A 21,524-nucleotide genomic window follows, 5' to 3' on the forward strand; every position below is an offset into this window, starting at 1 on the left:
GTAATAAGTTCACTTAAAAATTTTAAAAATCAAAAGTTTAATAAATGCTTTATTAGAGGATGAAAGGAGACGGAGAGATTCACCCTGTATATTATATATATGACGGAAAAAAATGTTTCATGAAAAGTTTTCGTAGAAGTTTCGAACTATCTATGTACACCGCTGTATACGACGACCGCTTTATCCAATAAATCTTTCATAAAAAACAATAACAATAATAATACTAATATTTTATAATATACCTTCTAAATGATCGTTTTACCCGCATAATATAATAATATACACACGAGACGTATTACACCGCGCGTGACGGTGGCAATATTGTTGTGATAACATTATACAGCGATGTTTCAAAAATTGATGGACGACGGTTATTTGAGTCGGTTCAAATCCGATAAATTATCGGAGAATTTCGTCAACGGCGTTGTAACATAATGTACGGCGTGGTGCAATAAAAAAATCATGTTCGCGATTATTTTGGTTTTTTTCTCGCCGCGAAAAAAATCTTCGGGGGGAGACCACGCGCGTTCACACACACACACACACACACACACACACACATATATATAAGTATAAAACTCTCTAAACCTCGCCGCCGATGATGTATTCCCCAGGGCCACCTATACCTCTATACATACCTATAATAATGTTATACATGCCGCCCGGCCGAAAAGTAGCTCGTTAGAGCCGGCGGCGGGGAAGGGTTGAGTGAACCTAAAAGGCACCTGTGTCACCCGCACACCGCCGCGCGGTACGTACCTATGTAATATATTATACACTGTAACACCTCCCCCGCACGCCACTATATCGTAAACCATGGGCCCATCGCTCCCCCTCACGCACCCCCCCCCCTCCCCTTATTACGCACAGTACCCTCCGCGAATCGCCGCCGTCCATAGGTCGTCTTCGTCGCCGCCGTCGTTCCCCCCCCTTTCGCGTTCGCGGCGAGGAAGGGTCAGAGAGGGCGCGGTCCCAGGGTTTTGGCGGCGGCGGCGGCTATCGGCTATCGATTGCTCGGGACGGGGGCGCGCAGCGACTGTGTGTCAGTGTGCGGTAGTGTGTTGGCGTGCGTGTGTGAGTGTAGTTCCGGAGCAACTCGACGGCGACGCTCGGCTCGGCGCTGGAACGCACCGCCACACGAGCCACCGACGACGCCGACCGACGGCCGCCGCCACCGACGCCGACGCCGACGACGACTACGACTACGACGACGACGACGACGACTACGGCGGTGACTACGATTACGGTGGCTACGACGACGACGAAAACCCCGCTCCGCAGTGGGATGACGTTTACTAGGCGAGCCGGACGACCGATACGCGGCTAATTTTGGAGGGTTTTGCAACAATATTTGTGAAAACTGTTTTTTTTTCTATCACACACACACACACACACACACACACACTCACACTCACCTAAACACACACCTACACACACACACGCACACACCTACACAAACACACAAATACACACATAAACACACACATACAAACAAACAAACACACACACACACCTACACACACCTACACATTTGTATTATATACCCATCCGCTGCCGTTGACGTTTGTTACTTCGCGTGTCTCCTACTCTGTCTTCTAGTTCGCCTGTATCGTGTGGTGTCGGTGTCACTCACTTACGAATCCGCATAATAATATCACACGAATCGATTATCGAGTTCTCTATCCGAATGCGAGTCGCCAACTGATATTTTTTTCAAAAATTCTTTTCGCCTTTTTTTTTTTTTGATTTTTTCCCTCAAACATCATTTTTGCAACACTCCTCGGACACCATATCACACAATCGGACCGACCGCAAATGGAAAGCACCGAACCTGATCGACGACGATCCGGCTCGACAGTGGCGGCTTCTCGTCACCACTGACACGCGCATCGCAGGTAACTAAACAGCACATGTGACGATATAATTGATTGCATGAAATACGATTTGCTTGTGTGGTCAACGCGTGTATACGATCTTGTAACATTACTGCAGTCAATTACGGTTTCGTACCTATGTGTCTACTAAAAATTATAAAACGTTAAGGGGGGTGACGTTTCCGTGTCCACGAGACATTTGTCCAGTGCGTTTACCGTAATCACGGGACAGGTCGCGATGCGGGTCTTCGGTTGAGCGATATCGTTAACGGTTGCTGGGCGAGGGAATGGAATGCTCGGAAGCGGTGTGGAAGTCGTGCTATGAGCGATGGACGGTGGGATCGAATGATACTCGACAGTGTCCGGCGCTCGCGAATTTGTCGTCTCGCGACCGGCGAGAGATTTAAGTTTGTGGATTTGAGGTCACGGGGTTCACACACTATCGGCCTTGGGGACACCCGCGGTACAAATCCGACGCTCGTGACAATGTACCCGGGTCAGTGGTCACTTTATTAACCTCTGAACGATATAATGTATCATAAATAGTGCACTACTGGGTGCACTTAGAGTTCGTTGACTACGCTGTTGTAATTTTAGTGAATACTGTACAGCGTGTCGTGGTCTATTTGGACGCAATTAAAGGTATTCAATAATAATATGATAATGTATATTGTATATACACTCGGATGCCGTTATATCTTATGTTATGATACGCCGTACTCAATTAAATATTTAAAATTTTATGGCTCGCGCGCGCGTGTGTGAGAGAGAATGTGTAAAATTGTACCCTTAAAGTGGACCTTACACGAAAATAATTACAATAGGTTTACCTATAATTGCTTTTTTTTTTAATAATTAAATTTACGATTTAATTAATTAGTAAGAACAACGATATTAAAGTATCATGATAATGTCATAGTATAACGTAGGTAGTTGATATTTTATATTATATGAGTAATTGTATCCAAAAAACAATAACAATAAGATGTTTTAAATAGTTATTTGGGAGTTTTTTTCTGAGTTTATGGCCAGCAATCCGTGTGGAGGACAAACTGGAATATTATAGTTTTTATTATAAGTAGGTATTATTATTGTTTTAATCAAAAGTTCAACACCTTTTTATTGGGTAGATGTTAGTCATCGCTATTTTTATTTAATTGGTGGTGACTGGTTAGCATACCTTAATTTGAATTTTTTTTTATAGCTGATCGCAGTTTGATATATTACTGAAACGTGATTAATTTTTCATTTTACACGTATAATTTATTGTGTTATAAAATAATAGCATTGTAGTACCTACGTACAGGTTTTTGATGCTATTATTATCCGATCGGTTTTGTACACGTCCAATGTTATGCACCAATGCATGTACTAAAAACATTAAAAATGTTATTTAGGACCTAAGTACCTATTTTTTGTATAAATAATTGATTGAACTTCGGTTATTATTTCAACGCTATGTCAAATTATAGTTAAACATATTAAAAACTACGAATTTAATTATTACGTTGTAGCTTGTGTTTGCACATACAACTGGAATGACATTAATATTAATATTTATAGCTACTATATTAATTTATTGGGTTAAGATTGATTATCTTAAATTATGTATTTTTTCTGCAGAAATTGTCATGATATTCATAAATATATTGTATAACTAATTACCACAGAATTACCTTAAAAGTATAATTTATTCCTATGTTATCTAGTTTAAATTATCAGCTATATAAATTCATCTTACTATTAGAAAAAAGTTCTTTCTGTCTATAGCACTGGTATATATTATAATTTCCATTATGAGTGTACGTACGCACATGCTCGTTTTATACAACTAATCACTAAGAATATAAAAATATTTGAAATCATAATTATTTAAGTATTTGATAAATTATATTATATATAGGTACACGTATATCACTTTGAATATTGTGTAACCATAGTAATATACTAAGATGTTGTTCAAGTGTTTGACATGGTATATAATACGTATAATATTTTTAAAATATATTTTCCAAGCACCCTCTGGATAAAAATTGGACTATTTTTTAACCATTTTATTTATAGAATTTATGTGATCTAATGTAATTTAACGAGTCACAGTAAGAATTGATTATCTGAGTGTATCGTTTTTGCTGATTTTTACTAATACTGAAATAGCACGTGTGTCGTTGAACAAAATATAATTCAACGACGACGCAAAATATTTTAGCACGCACAACAGTGGTCAGAGACTATAATATTGGGCAATTTAAATAATTATATTACCATACAACTAGGTAAAAAAAATACCATGTTACTATATTTTCACCTCATTAATGACGTCATTGTATTTTTTTGAACGAAGGCATGAATTTATATTATATAATAAGCTTTACGTCATGGAAGCGTAATTATTTACATTTAGCAAGTCATACCTTCTTGACCTATTATGAAAGTCTTAATACTAATTTTTTTTGTTTATGTATTTATATACATAAATAATTTCAAATTTAATGTTCTAAATGTGAGTAAACACGAACGGCAGGTAGTACAAAATATTTTTCAACCTTATACTTTAGGTATTCGCAAACATTGCGTTTTTTAGTCGACCGACGTTCGTTTACCTTTGTACCATTTCTCTGACAACCGCCTTTTTCTAAAAAGAAAAATAATAATAATCAAGTTACAACTACATTGGACTAATCCATATAATACGAACAATAACCTGGTCATGGAATTATGTCCATAAAGCATTATTTTTTTTTTACTTCTTAGTGTTGTAGTTAAAACGCATACGAATAGAATGTCATACACCCATATATTCTCTTTGGAGGATATGGAGTTTATGATGTAACTACTAACAATATATTATTGTTCACCACGTTTTGGCAATTATTAAGTTTGTGACGCTATCTATCTTAAGTAATGGCCTCTTCAAACCAACTAACCATCATGACGTGTCCTATTGTTATATGTTCGTATATACATATTACAAATTGTGTATCGTGTTCCTTATGAGAATAGATATTACTACATTTCACGAACTGTTTAAAAAAAAATTCATTGCATGTTTCTTTAACGAAAACGTACACTATAATTTAACATTAAATAAAAATATTATAAACAAAGTTGTATCTACTAAGTTTAACAGATATAATAATTTATTCGTTTACTGACGTATGCGGTTGAGCGTTTTGAGGTAGGTAGATATTTTAAGGTGTATGATATTATTATATAATATTTCTCAATCTTACTACATAAGCATCCTCGTGTTTTCCATAAATTTTAACGTAAAATCATGTCTACCTTTTGAATATTTTTCATTTATTTGTAAAGATTAATAATTAAATTATGATATGTATATCTATTTTATCAAACCTATTTTTATCGAAAAGCAATGTATAATAAATATTTATTTTGATATTTATAGAATATATTTTTATTTTAGATATACTTTATTATTTCGATACAATATATATATATATATATATATGTATATAATTATCAGCTAATGATAATCAATACTATAATTATGAAAATATTTAATTTTCAGGTCCATAATATAGAGCTTAATTATTGTTAAAGATATAATATAATTAATATTTAATATTATCATTTATAATTATTCCATTTCACTCTGTATTTTTCATCAATGCTGTAATTTTATGTATTTAAACAAATCAATGTAATGGAATGGAATGGATTAAATCCATATAATATCATATGTCTTATGAGATGCGACTTGTAAGTTGTGGTAGACACGACATACCTGTTTTGTAGTTAAATCGCCTATCTAAAACGCCGTGTGATCATAATAATATAATAAATCGAAAAATGTGTATTACAACATGATACGAATTATAATAGGTGCATCCATTAATATAAGACGCCGGGATAATGAATTACTTGGTAGCGATGTCTCAACCAGATGTTTTTATAAACGTAGGTAAATTATTACAAAATTACATCATATTATTTAATTTACAAAAACAATCAATCATTATACAAATTTAAAAAAAAAAAATTATAATTTTATTATTTACTTTTATTATTATTGAAGTTATTAATAGTTTATTGGCGTATAGCTACACTACTAGAGGTAACATATATTATACGATAATTAGATTAAATTAGATAATTTAGAAAATATTTTTTGTTCGTATTTTTTTTTTTTAATGTCCGCATGATGGTAACAGTGGATAATTAGATATTCGACGTGGAAAGCTTTACACTGGTCTGGTTTCACTGTTTCAATATACGTATAGTTATATAATATTATTGTATTCGACGATTATTGATTATAAAAACCTACCTATTTATGATTTATTATCTATTATTTTATAGTCCTACGAATCATATAAATTTAATTCCGTCGTTTTTGCTCGCATTTTATTGAATTTTATATTTATTTGGATATAGTTCAATCAATCGTAAATAATTCACCGTACGAAAATCAATCGCCAACATTTTACCAAAATACGATTGACAGCAATAATCAATATAATATCATACAATTATCGATCCTAAATCTCCAATTATATTTTATCTGAATTTTATTAGTTGCCATCTTTCGCTATCTATGATTAACAAATTAATTTATATAATGTAAATATGTAATGTAATGCGATGATGAAAGGTTTAGACATTATGTATTAATTACTGATTATAATAATAGTAATGCAAATATAGAAGATATTATCCGTGTCTTCGCATACATTTTTCAATATTGCATGTTTAAACATTTTAAGTTTGTATTATAGATAATATCTATAAAAACTAATTTCTTTATTTGTAATATTTATGTATCTAATATAATGATGTAAGTAGGTAGGTTTAGTTGTTTTTACTATTGTAATTATCTAATTTATAATTTTGGCTTGATTTTTAATTATTATTATTTTTGTTAATTATACATATAGCATAATTATATTAATATTAAAACACTGAAATTGATACAGTATTATTTTATGTTGTAGTAAAGTAATCAATTATTATTTATTTAAAATAAATTTTCGTGTGGTAAAGATACCTTTTTATTTAATTAACATAATAAAATTTAATATTTTAGCAATAGTAATAAAATAAATTGAATTGCGTAATTACTTATTCAAAATAATAAAATTATGCGAAATTAAATTATTGTATTTTTTACAATAAACGAAAAATTATTAAAACATAAATGGCGGACATCAAAAATGATATTATTATTATTATTTTTAATTTATACTACGATTTATATTTCGTATAAAAATATAAATTCAATGATATAATATATAATAAAAATAACAGTCAACTAGCGTTAAAAAAATATTTAGTAATAAACTTTTCGAATAGATATTTTTTCATTTATTTGAATTATTAATAATTTATTATAAAATACTTTTATTGTATAATAGTATATTTATTTATTGATTAAATATTAAAATATAATATTTATGTTAAAGAAAAAGTATAATATATTTTTAAACAAAATTGATAAATAAATAATCCGTGAAATAATTCATAAAATTGTAAATTTATTTTCTCTTTATGTGATTCTTATAATTTAAAACACACACCTTCAAATTACCGCAGGAAATTTACTCGTTCCTGGACAATTAGTTTGTAATTTTCAAAATCTAAGATTTATAGGTTAATTGATTGACATGTTCGAACAATGACGACGATAGCAAATTATATGTGTAAATGAATAAGTATTTTTTTCCATCTCCTTGCAGGTAACTCTGTTATTAGTCTGTTTTCCGGTAAATAATTTGCCAAACCCTGTTATTTCGTAAAATGAGATAGCATTTATTCCGTGTGTAAATATGAGACGGCATAGCACAACGGTGTTTGATGTTAGGTAGTACTCTTACGTAGTATTTTTTGACTCGATCTGCTGGATTTATATTTCACAAGAGAACACGAGATGTAATATATTATAGAATAATTGAAAATAATGTACTTGAACGTTATTTTATTTGTATATTTATTTTTCGGTAGAAGTTGTGTAATATAAGAAATCGTTTCACCACCTCATCATCTCACACAGACACCAACCACGGTGCTGCCAAGTAAAATTAATAACAAAAAACGTAAAGGAAAAAGGTTTAAAAAGATTGTAAGAGATACTATTTAAATTCAAAGATATATCTATTCAAGAGATTAAAAAAATCATCTACGGTCTATATTAAAGCAGATGGCTAGGAATTACATGAAGCTTTTAAAATTAAATGAGTGAATCGAGCAGTAATTATTACGAAAACTACACTGTTGTGGAAAATCATAGCGGTAAAAATCTATTTCAGGATATATTTGTATAAATTGTGAACTTATCTCACTATTATGCTTTAGATTGCAATGCGTTTCAAACAAAACATGTATTTTTAAAAACGTTATTTTTAAATAATTTCGTAAAATAAATTAAAATATAAAACAGCCGTTTCGTATTAATTATAATTATATAGTTTATATCTATAATTACTTGAACTTAAAGTTGTTTATTATGTTACTTAAGTAATCTCGAGGCATTGTATCAGCAGTATTATTGGTAAGTAATAGCTAATAAGTATTGTTTTTATTATTTGTGAATACGACAAAATTAAACAATAATACTTTTCTAATTTACTTTGCATTATTATTAAATAAAAGTGTTAATGTCCAGAATCATTAACTTGATCTTCATCATTTAAAATCCATTACAGCTATATTAAGATACTATTAAAATAACATTTTAATTACTATTAGAAATTTTTAACATATTAAAAAAAATAATAATAAATTGTGGAAAATTTCAGGATAATTAATTTGAAAAAATGTACTTGATATTCAATAATACTCATTTGAAAACATTTTTATTAAATTAAATTATTATGTATGCGTCTTAACATAAATTTAATTTAAAGGTTTATATAGTTTATAAACATCAGATATATACGTACAATGTACATAATAAAAAGATTTAGAAACAGTAAAGTATATATATATATATATATATAGTTGATACTTACATAATAACAAAATTGTTTTATTTAAAACATATAAACACGTTATTATTGAACACAAAATGCTCGGAAGACAATTTTTACTTGGCAATAATAATATATATACACACAACTATCATGTATTGGTATGCTATAATAAATATAAAAGCACAGCGGATGTCGTTGAAACGAATGACGGGCTCACAACTTATAAGACTTGACCGAAGAGTATAGTAACATGCTTAGACGAGTATGCTTCAATATAAAAAATCTAATATCAGATTAAGCAAATTTTCATCACGCGTTGTATCTTATTTTCATTATTTTATATATTTTCGTTTGTTCCCCAAAAAAGTTATATAATAATAACATTATAATCGAAGCTGGGGTGCGTGACGTCGTTATAATAGCTGCGGGCTGACAATAATAGTTGGTTTTATTTTTTATGCAATAGGAAAGCGCGAACGCAACTGACGCGGACAGATCAATATTGGTACTGTTATTTTTATGACAGTGTTAGATGATAATAAACGTGAACGTGTGTACGGTAGTATCCTCTGAAATTGTTACACCAACAATGCAACTTTGTAGTCATATACTTACACAGTAGAAATGTGTACACTAACCATGTGGAATTCCCGTCGGACATACCGTGCGTGTGACCGAGTATATATTATATTCGTGTTTGTTTGTGGCCTTTTGTGGTTGTCCCAAAAGGAATTAAGCTCAGTGTCATATGAATTTTAAAGCACGCACGGACCATCACACAAATATATATATTTCAATCCTAATATTGTTCACTAATACCGATTATTGCCTATAGGTTTGGTCTACAACCAATTATTTTACATTTAAAAAATAGAGTATACTGAAAATATATATGTATCCATCTTAAACAAACTATTTCCTTTTCCCTTTCGCTATATTCTATATCAACACTGCTTTGCGAATTTGCGATACGCACATGTACCTAGTTACCTATGGTCCGCACTCGCGCTTGTTTACTTGTGGCGCGTGTATGAGTTGACTCGACGAGACTTAATAGATATTGGTGATTTTGATTTTTTTTTTAATACTCATTTTGATTCAGTCGTTTACAATATCACAGAGTATAACTACATTAGTAAGTTCGTATATTATATTTTAAATATCGTCGCGCCGTTAGTTATCGTTAGTAAAACCGGTTGATTTTTCAAAGGCTTGTACAGTTGCGTTAAACTTCAAACATCTACCAAGCAAAACAGTAAAATTATTAATATTTTTCATGAGTTGTACTTTCAAAATTATTCATGAAAATATTTTTGAAAAACAACTATAGTAATTTTGTTGTAATTAAATATATTATTTGTGGGTATACTTAAAATTTTAAACTTATATTTTATACACACAATGATATTTTTCAATGCAGTGTTTTCGGAAACATTTATTCAACCTGCCCGTATGGCTATATTACTGATAGTAAAATGATTTACTTTAATAGAAATATTAATATAATATCATAAAAATAAATACAATTATAGTAATATAGGCTGACAGACGACTTTCGCTCAAATTTGATTTTCGTACATAATGATTCATTGAATTCAAATTTAACACATATATTATAGTGACTTATCGTTCTGAATGACTAGGTACATTCGAAACTTAGTGTACAGCAGAGCGGTTACCCGCAAAGAGCGGCTCATAGAGGGGTTTGTTGACTCACGAAAAACGAATATTTTTTTGTTTGTATAGGGTTGCCATTGGTTACATAAAATAAAATAGTTATTATAATCGTATATAATTTTAGACTTGTATTTTATATTTGGTCAAAAGCATCTAAATTACTATATTAAAAAACTATGCGTTTACATTTAACGGATTATAAGACATAGTAAATCCGCTGGTGTTATTTAATTTTTCATAGGCAACGTCATGCAGGATCAGCTAGTATATGACATAATATAACTTAATATAGGTAAATGATTATACTTTACGATATGCTCAAAAACGGGTGGTGGCGTTTCATCGTGCCGGAGGTGATATGGAGACTCTCCGGAATTCCGTCACACGATAGGTACTATCTATATACGTTCGTAAATGATATTGCTAAAACGGTTCGATCGAAAATCATCGTAAACCGATTGATGTTGAGACTGACACGGAGAAAACTGATGGCGACGAAAGATAATCATCGAATAAAAATTCTGTTACCTGCTCATCATAAATATACCGTAGATTTGGTTAGTTCTCGTCGAAGCGGTTAACTTGCTGACGTTTGGAAAGACTCGAGTTTATAAAATCTCACTATGGAATCTGTGGACGAGTGAGTTCTAAAAGTTGTTACCAAAACATTTATTGGTGAAACCACTGAAACCCGGTGAGGATCTAAACGTGCACGTTCCGACTGCGATAAACATGATCGAGGCGACCGCTGATCACATTGTTTACGGCACTCGTGGCAAACAAGTATCCGTGATATTTTCCAATGGTCGGTTATAAGTAACGATGGTTGCAGCCGTTTTTTTCTCGACCAACTCGGCCGTTCAATTTTTGATCACACCGTATCGACATTTTTTCTGTTATGCAAAGCGACGAAATTATAGAAATCTTAATATGGACCAAACAGTTTTTGTGTCGTTTTAATATGTAGAAAGTGGGTGCATAATATTATACAAGGAAATTCATTAAGAATGCTCCTTCCTATTTTTTCATATGATAAATGTATTCAAATTTTGATTTTTAAAATCTGTATGTATATTTAGAACATCTTTTAAGTTGTATAGATTTTTGTATTATATGAATTGAGTCAAACATATATGATGCAAACTTTTATTTTTTAAATGAGAACCTCATTTTTTATTGTAAACGGTCAGTATATGTTTTTTTTTAAATATTTATGATGCATCTAAAACAAAATTTGTTTGAGTATTTTTCTATGTTATTAAAAAAAAGTATCAAAACCAGAATAAAAGTCCTTAAAATGGTTTTGAAACAAACATAAAGTGTCTATAAAATTAGGTCTAGATGTTTAGTGTTTATTGTACTTGTACATTACATTATTTACACATTATAAAACGTATTATAATTAATAAAATATTATAACTATTATGGCTTAGATATCTTTCCAACCTTTTATCATTTGTATATGAATTTAAATAGATAAAAAATGACTAGTTTAAATTTCGATTTAGATAAGTATAAAAACATTTTTTTAAATAGTAGGCAGTAGTACGGCTCTGCTATACATTTGGAATCAAGTTATGGGTGTGTTAAGATTGAATTCAATGATATAATATTGTATACAAAAAACAATTGTTAGTGGAGATGGACGGCCAGCTTAAATCACTAAGTATATTTTGTCATAGTTTTTAGATATAGCTATTAAAGTAATTTATTTTACTATTAGTTAGGTTGATACAATTTTTTGCAAAAATATTGCAATTATTATATTATTAGTATTCAATAATTATAGTATATAAGCAATATTATATGCCATATTCTATAGCTCAAAATTTCATAACGTCTTGTTGTGGTAATACCATAAAAAAATAAAAATAGATTCATAGTGTAAATAAATAATAACATCTTAAAAGAAATTAAAAATGTCATTGTGTAAAGTACATTGTATAATACTATAGTAAACGTAAAAGTTTTAAGTTCTTACGAATGTTTTTAAATTATAATAAAATAATTAAGATCAGTTTTTATCTATAAATTAGTAATCTCGATAAAATTTGATCTTAAAATGTTAATAAATACAATTAACTTGATATTTTTTTCAGTATGAACTATACTAGGTAAGTTGTTAGCAATGTTTTGTGATTTTCGCGATTTTCATCAAAATTCTAACTTTCAATGCATAAAAAAAATTGGCCTATGTATTTATAATATTTATATTCAAATTTAAGAAAAAATTATGTGTGATCTTGTAATTCATTTCCAAGAATTTTGACACAGTAAATAACTTTTTATCATTAATTATAGAAAAAACTTAAAAATGTTGAATATATCTTATGTCTATAAATATCTCAAAAAGAGCTGTATAGTTATAGATCTATATACAATCCCCACTTTCGAAAATCGAAGTATTTTTATCCCAAAAGTGTTTAGAGACACATAAAAACGAATCATAAGTACATCATTGTAAAATGAGTAAATTTATCACTCCACTTATAGAATCTAAAATATTCATCTAAGTAACGACAATTAACTGGATAAAATAATGATTTTCATTTAAAAAAAAATGAAGATTATATTGCGATAGGACTCCTCAAATCGTATAGTTAAAAAGTGTTATAAAAATAATTAATAGGTATATTACTTTAAATCAAAAAAATCAATATTTAATCAAATAGTGGTGAACATGGTAATGAATCATTCTGCATAGTTTTGCGTATTGGTAAAACAACTTTTAATCAGGTTTAGCCCAAAGGAACCATTGCAACAGTTTCTTGTTGATTATATACAAGGAAATGTTCGATGTAGGACGCACAAATCCACCTATATTATTCATAGATTCCTTATAAGTGTAGACATTCTCATACATCTCTACGTCCGTTATTTAGAATTTAAAATATATTGTATCGATATTTTAAAATATCAAAGTTAGGAAAATCTGAGTTAAACTCAGATAAAAAAGCACATATAATGCGAACTAATAAAAGTTTATCTTAATCTAAACGGTTTCTACCTGGTCACAAAAATCAATATCTTATTGTTTTTATTTTATTTTAATTTTATACAAGGTTATAAGTTTTTTTAAATTTTCAAAACGTTTAATAGTTGTACAAATTAGTTTAAATTATTAATATTAATACATTTTTTTATTTATTGCAATTAGTTATTTAAACATACAGTGACTTCCAGTAGGCTAGTTTGAGATTATATTTTTTTGAAAAATATCTGTTTTTCGTCGATTTTTAATTTGATAACATAATTAATTTCTTTGATTTTAATTAGAACGTAACATTTATTTTTCATGAACATTTTTTATATTCAATATCAATAAAATATATTCCCACACTAAAATTTATATTCTTTTTTTCTATTTTACATTATTTTAGAACTTTAAAAACATTATTATATTACGTATATTATATAATAAATCGAACACTTTTCACTTTTCAAAATTTACCATGTACGTAAACAAATATTTTCCATGAACGGTTCTATAATAAATTAAGTACAATGTATAGTAAAGTTGAAATTAATTTTAATACATATTATATTATACCTGCTGTTAATTAAATTCAAGAGATGAAATTATATAACTTAGAGTATCGTTCAATCTCAATAAGTTGATTGCATGATAACAATAATATAGATACATTTTTCTTACGAAATTATTCAATTATACTTTCATATTACAATAAAAATAATAATAATTACAATATGAAATTCTAATATCGCATTGTTGCATATTATTTATTTTGTGAATACATTTACATTTCATAACAATGACTAAATAATATTGTTGATCAATATTATTTTATAATTTGAGTATTAAATACGAAATGACAATACAATTATTTATACAAGTGTTTGCAATTTGATAGTGTTTTCCGACAAGATATGGTTCCGTGAAATGGTAGGTGTTAAAATCGATGTAATTCTATATTTAAGTGTTTGAAAAATATTATTGGTCATGTGTTTGTGCGGCACAAACAGACTTTAGTAACTGCTATAAGAAGGGTAAGAAGGGAGTGCTGTCAACGCGTAATCGACACTGATACGAATATAACGTATCGTCTGCATGTATTGTGTTGTCTGACCGACTATCTTTTTTTTTCACAACAGATGGTGGTGAAAGCTTTTGATTGGTACCGACATAATTAAAAACACATCACATACTCGAAATTCTGAAAAATTCAATAATTCAAAATGCGAAAACGCAATAAATTACTTTATTGTATATAAAAAAATAATTAACTTCAGCTATAGATAACAATTAAATAACAACTAATTAATAATTTTTTCAATCGTCAACGTTGCATTTTACTTACAAAGGATGATATTTTTCTACAGAAAAACTATATTTGATTGTTTTAAATATAAAAACGAATAACATTATACAACATTTAGGTCATGTAAACCTAGACTAAATAATACTAATGTAATCCACATTGTACAATAGTCTGAAGAAACGGCTGCAAATATACAGTGGTCAAAATTATATAGATGTAAGTCTCAAATAAATTATTATCATGAATATTATTACAAAGTACTTGTAGTTATTCGATGTATTATTATGACTTTGAACGATTGGAATTGTTTTTGTTGTAATACTTTTATTGTATGGTAATGTTAACACACCTTTTAAGTAGTAAGTATAAAATATCACCTACTATTTAAGACTACTATTAAAACGTTTAAAGTGTAATTTAATGATATAATGCGACAACGTTCAATAATTTCATAACTCGGTTCTTGGGTTTATTTTATTGAATCAATCTTACTTCGATCATTAATGTATAAAAGATTAAAATATTATAATATTTATGTATTATTATGTATTTGATTACTTATCAATCTTTCTAATGGTTATACTAAAGTAAATTGTTGCATATAATATTGTATACTATTATCAAGTCAAATGTTTCGTAATGTATTTAAATATATTTTTGTTAGGTTATTGGTTTGAATTAAATAATTTATTAATGTCATTTAAAGGGATAATATAGGGTGTTTATAGTAAATACACCTACTAAATAGTTAACTACAAAATAATTAATTAAACATACAAACTTAATAGCTTATAGTTTGTAAAAAACTGTGTAATCGCCCTTTTGTATATAATAGGTAGTTGTCGAGTATTCCTCGTCATTATAGGATGTAATGGATGACAATTATGTTGAATCTTAATTCAATAAATGACAAACAATTTTAAGTAGAGTCTGTCAGCTTATATTTATTACAATACTTTATTGTATATTTATTGTTTACATTATTAATAGTTTTGTTTTAAATCAATAATATGGTTGCTCAACTTAAACTATTTTTCGCAAATATAAATCGCATGAAATATTATATAATAATAACAAATATATTATTTAATATAATAATACCAGTTGTTATTATAATGTATAAGTCAATAGCGATGTACAGCTAGGTCAGCAGTGTGAAAAGGTTTGTGACGTAAAATTAATCTAAATACTTTGAAATATTTTCATTGTGTACAGTAAATAATAATAAACAAAATGTTAAAAAGTTTTAAGTCCCTGAGAAAGATATTATTTTCATTTTTTTGTTTTAATAAGCAACAAAACAACTAAAATTTATTTAAATATCGTAAAAAAATAACTTAAAATGTTGATAAACGAGAATATGTACATAATAATATAAATTTTCAATAATTTTTACTTTTCTATAAGAATGACTTATGAGAAACCATAAAATACATATTTAAAATTTTTAAATGAGCTTAAACATTAATAAAAATAAAAAATATAAAAATTAAATTTGAATTTTCAAATGTCTACCCAAAAAAATACTAAAATATTTTTAAAACCGTTCAATTTTAGAACTTTTCAATTGATAATATCTTGTGAAAATAGTAAGTACATATTTACAGTTATTTGTTTTTGAATTACAACATAGTAACGAAATTGACATTATCAAAAGTTATAGTGTATCATAAATACTCAATAGTTTTTTTTTTAAATATTATTTTTAGTTTTGCTCGATTATTAAAAAAAAAATATAGTGCATTTTTCACTTTTGACCTCAAAAAATCAGAAGTATACATCATTTTCTACCAAAAAGCACAGAATCCTACTCCAAAAATTGAAGATTTAAATTAAATTAAATTAAATTTTTTTCATTGGATTTATACAATATATACAATTTTATTATAATAATAATACCTAAGTTATGATACAGAATTCGATTTATAAGATAGACAACTTGGGTGTAAAAGCTGCTCATTGGCAATACCTTGACTTATTTAAATTATAATTTTTTATAAAGAAAAAAAGGACACACACATTATTGTAAATTTAACACGATCATGGATCAATTCAAAACATAAAAATATTCTTATTTATATAGTTTTTCTATTGTTGTTATTTATTTATTTTTAATATTATAAATGTAAAATTGAAATTAGTAAATGACGTTAAATTGGTCATTGTGGTATACTAATTCCCTGTAGTTACAATACATTATTTTTGTTTTATCTAATTATTGATTTCACTTAATTAACTAAAACTTTTTATGGTAGGAGTTTATATATTATATTTTCCTTAACTAAATTATAGTATATTTAATTACCTTAAATTATTTTACTGGTTTTGAATTTTGACAAACAGAACTTCAATAACTAAAGGTAGCTAACCTTTGACATTAATTTAATGGAGTATCTTGATTCATTAAAAAATAATAATAATTAAGGCATTAGTATATACATACATACTATCATACATATTTATATGGCACGCAAGTTTGATTACAAGGAAACGCCCAAATAAAAAACAGTATGACTGGCGTATACGCATTTTGTTAATTGTAATTTGTACGTACTATCAGCTGTATTGAAGAGTATTATTGAAAATGCAGCAAAATAAATTTCTAAAATAAAATTTATTGTGTGTATTTAATTTTAAATTAGAAATTATTTAAAATTATATTTATGTTTATTCACTATTTTGTAGTGTGCATATTTCTATGTCAGACATAATGTATTTAATATTTATAGTATAATAGTAAATCTTAACGATCATTGTTCAGAATTAGGGCCATGTTAAGTACAAAAATAATGTTCATCTACAATTTTTATATTTTAATAAAATATTATCTATCTATTATTACAATATGCACTAACCACCATATAAATACCACTCATTTATAAGATACATGTATTATATTTACCATATTCACAATTTTTCACATTACCATACTATGTTAAAACCTATTTTCAATATATTATTGTATATGTACTGTGCAGAATATTTTAAACAATAAAATATGTAATATGTAAATAAGCCCAAAGTCTAAACCGAAATTTGTGAAGATATAAATAAAATAATAATAATTAACAATGTAAAAATATAAATTTTAATAAACTATTATAATCTTATAGTGGTACTATTAGCGAATATTTTAGTAAGCATATAATTTTATAAGACTAACTATAGGTGATATAGGTCATGATAAATTATCCAAATAACCATATTATACTAGAAATGTCTCTCTATCTCAGCTCCGTAAATATTAACATTTAAGATTTAAAATGCTTAAATATTTTTAAATAAAACTGTTTATAAATTTAAAATAAAGAACCAACTTGTATACACAAATACCATAGATAATTTAAAAATTTAAATTAAATTTAAGCAGCTCATCAACGAAGAATATTTTATTCGTAATGAATTTAATGCTGATTTCGAGTTAAAATTTCAATTCAATTGAAACTAATTTTTCTATTTGGAAATCAATTTATTGATTGTTGTAATATTTTATAGCTATTCAACGATTTAAGAATGTAGAATATTTCTCTTTGGTGAATCTTATTTTGGATTTTATTATTATGTCTGTCTGGAATAGATTATATTATTTTAATTATTTTAAAATATATTTACCAAAATAAAATAAACTATGCTGTTTAAAATTTGACTAAATAAATAATTTAGGAAAATATTTTTGTAAGACTCTATAGTATAAATATATACCAATAATAAATTATATATTTCAAACTTAAAAATTACTGAGTACACATATGATTTGTATGTATAATCATCGCTATATTATATTTGTAACATATAATTTTGATGTTGGATATATTGCGCGAATAAAAAAATACTTTTATTCGTATATATATATATAAGTATATAAACTAGAACTCTAAGAATGAATACATTTTTTTCAATTTCCTGTATACGGATTACGGTGAAATATATATCTTAATTATAATTCAGTTAATTTAAAATTAACAATAATTCATACCAAGTGATAAGCATTTATTAATCACTTAATATTATTAAAGTAATACAATGTACTAGCTATGATATGAGGATAATATATTATGAATATTATCTATGTATAATAGTTGTTTCATAAAAATATTGAAATCTAAATTAAAATAATGGAATTTCCGTAAGTAATCCACAACTAAAATATTTTATTTTATATTGTTGTATTATAAATAAGAAACTATCATTATTAATATTGTTTATATTGTAATGCTTAAATTATTATTAAAACAAAACGAAGAATTTAAAACAAATAATAAAACAATCTAATAAAAAATCCATTTACAGTACTCACATAAAGATACAATATCGATATGAATTCGAATTGTTACACTTTTTAAAACATTTTCAAATAAATTATCATTATTTTGAATACCCATAAGATATAAATAGAAACTTCTGAACATTTTACTGAACATTACCTGCACTAGCCAACATAAATGTATACAACTGAATTTACATAATCCTTATTATTTTTATTTTTTTTCACAGCATTGTTTTATCAACGTGCAATATGGAGTTTTTTTTTGTACATATCTCTTACAAGTTAAACATTTTTTTGATTATAATATCATGTTCATATATTATATTTATTATTTTAATTTAAAAAAAACCCCGTTCGTCTGATTAAAAACTACTAAAATAAATTTAGTGTTTTGCATGTCCGGAAACGTGCACGTATACAGGAAACGATCAATTTTGATTGTTTATCGCACAAAACTTGGGTTACCTACTATCTTTGGAGTGTAAATGTTTTATTCCATTATATCTATATTTTCAGTGTATCATAAAAACTCCCTTAAATACATATATTCACGATTATTATATTAGTATATTATATATAGGTAGTACGTACATAATATTAAATTATATGGAAATTCTAATATACAGTAGAACCTCGATTATCCAAACTAATTGGGACCGCACCTAGTTCGGATATGCAAAAGTTTGGATATTGGAAATAAAAAAAAAAAATTTTTAAAACACAGTTAAATATTTTATAATATGTACATACATATTTATTATCATTAATATTTTATTACATTATTCGAAATACATTACATACATAAGGAACGTATAATGTTTGTAATATTTTTTTGACAAAATCGTCGATTTTTATTTGACGATGAGCTGCGACGCGCTTTTCTGCAGCTAAATCGTGGATACGAGTTTTAATGTTCGGATACGCTAATTGCAGTTCGGATAATAGAGGGTTCGTATAACGGAGGTTCAGGATAATCGAGGTTCTACTGTAAATGATATAGAGGCATTAGATTTTTTTATTTAAATAAATAACGATTTATTTTTTTACGGTACTACCATCCTGCGGTATTTGCCTTTAATTTAGTATCTTAATTATAATGTAGTAATGATAAAATCTATTTACCGACAAATCTTGTAAAGCAAATTAAATTAATTTTTATTCAAGTATTTTTTTTTTTTTGACAGTATTTTTTTCGGGGATTTCAGTCATAAAATTCATTTAACGATTTTAAGTCATCGTTATCGAATACATAGTTAATAAAGGTTATATTAATTTAAATTGTTATTAATACAAATAATTTAATTGCAAATTTGTATTATGTAAGTTTGACATTTTTAATTATAAAACTAATATTATTATCATAAGAAATTTCAATGTAAGATGTTGGGTTGTAGTTAATAAGTATGAGATAACTATCTACTGCTTATAGATTTATAAAAAAATATTGAGGAATATCAACAAAATATTACAATAAAAATTTCCATACCAAGAATTTTCTGTTACACCATATTATTATCTATGATAAGATAAATAGTTTTAATCCGACGAAGAATACTTTAATTTTTTAATCAAAAATATTCACTTTGTTGATATTGAAGATAAATATCAAATGTTCCTCGTCAGCTATAAACATAGAAAATAAAAATAAATAATTTTTTGTTGCTGCTTTTAACTATTCAAGAACTATAGTGAACATTTGGAATTCCGTACTCTATTTTCAACGTAGTAGTACATGGACTCGCCCGTTGAAGTTTATGACTCTCAAAAATATTGATCTGCTCCGGTTGGCCCCTGCGAATTTGGCCGCCGAGTAGTTCATGTCATAGATTTATCCATATGCATACCCTAAAGCTTAAAAAATCCAAACTGCTTGTAAATTGAAATTTCTGTTGGTCGAGTATAAGTAGTATAATATATTTTTACAATTGATCACAGCATATTGTTTGCCATAACATGAGATTCATGCCATGATTAATTTTTAAGTCTATTCCGTCCTCTGATTTATGCTTAAGTCATACAGATATGATAGCCATATAGTATATAAAAAGAAATCTAAGCTATAATAAATTATTATATATATATAATCGTAAAAAAATCATATGTCTTTTTAATTATTTGGGATTCATATTATAATTATCATACAATTATTCAGTTACTATTACAATAATATTATTTAGTTAATATTTGATTGTACACTTGAGTTTCAATACATTTAGAGTTTAGACCCGTATTGAAAATTAAGCATAACCTTTAAAAAACCTTAGACAATTTCAAATTAAATTAAATAAAATGAAAATAATTATAGTTAATATTCTTTACAATGCATAATGTACACTCGAATATTTATCAATAATTTTACGGATCTTTTAAAAAAAATGTTTTTCAAAATAAAAATGAACGGTGTTATAATTAATATTGGTCCGTATTGTTAAATTATTACGGAATAAAATTAACACTTATTATCGAACGTTTTATTTCAAACACTGTTTGGTAAACA

The 21,524-nt window shown here is 27.3% G+C and overlaps 1 protein-coding gene across 2 annotated transcripts in view; it reads left to right on the top strand.

The window, feature by feature from the left end:
* The first annotated feature begins 1,192 nt into the window (after positions 1-1,192).
* Positions 1,193-21,524, top strand: part of LOC113549486 (sodium channel protein para-like) — a 62,363-nt gene continuing 42,031 nt past the window's right edge. For both annotated transcript variants that reach the window (XM_026950807.1, XM_026950809.1), the window contains exon 1: positions 1,193-1,895. The gene's annotated coding sequence lies outside the window, so the exon portion shown is untranslated. The remainder of the gene's footprint in view (positions 1,896-21,524) is intronic.

The sequence above is a fragment of the Rhopalosiphum maidis genome, chromosome 1, assembly GCF_003676215.2.
Source record: "Rhopalosiphum maidis isolate BTI-1 chromosome 1, ASM367621v3, whole genome shotgun sequence".
NCBI classification, from domain to species: domain Eukaryota; kingdom Metazoa; phylum Arthropoda; class Insecta; order Hemiptera; family Aphididae; genus Rhopalosiphum; species Rhopalosiphum maidis.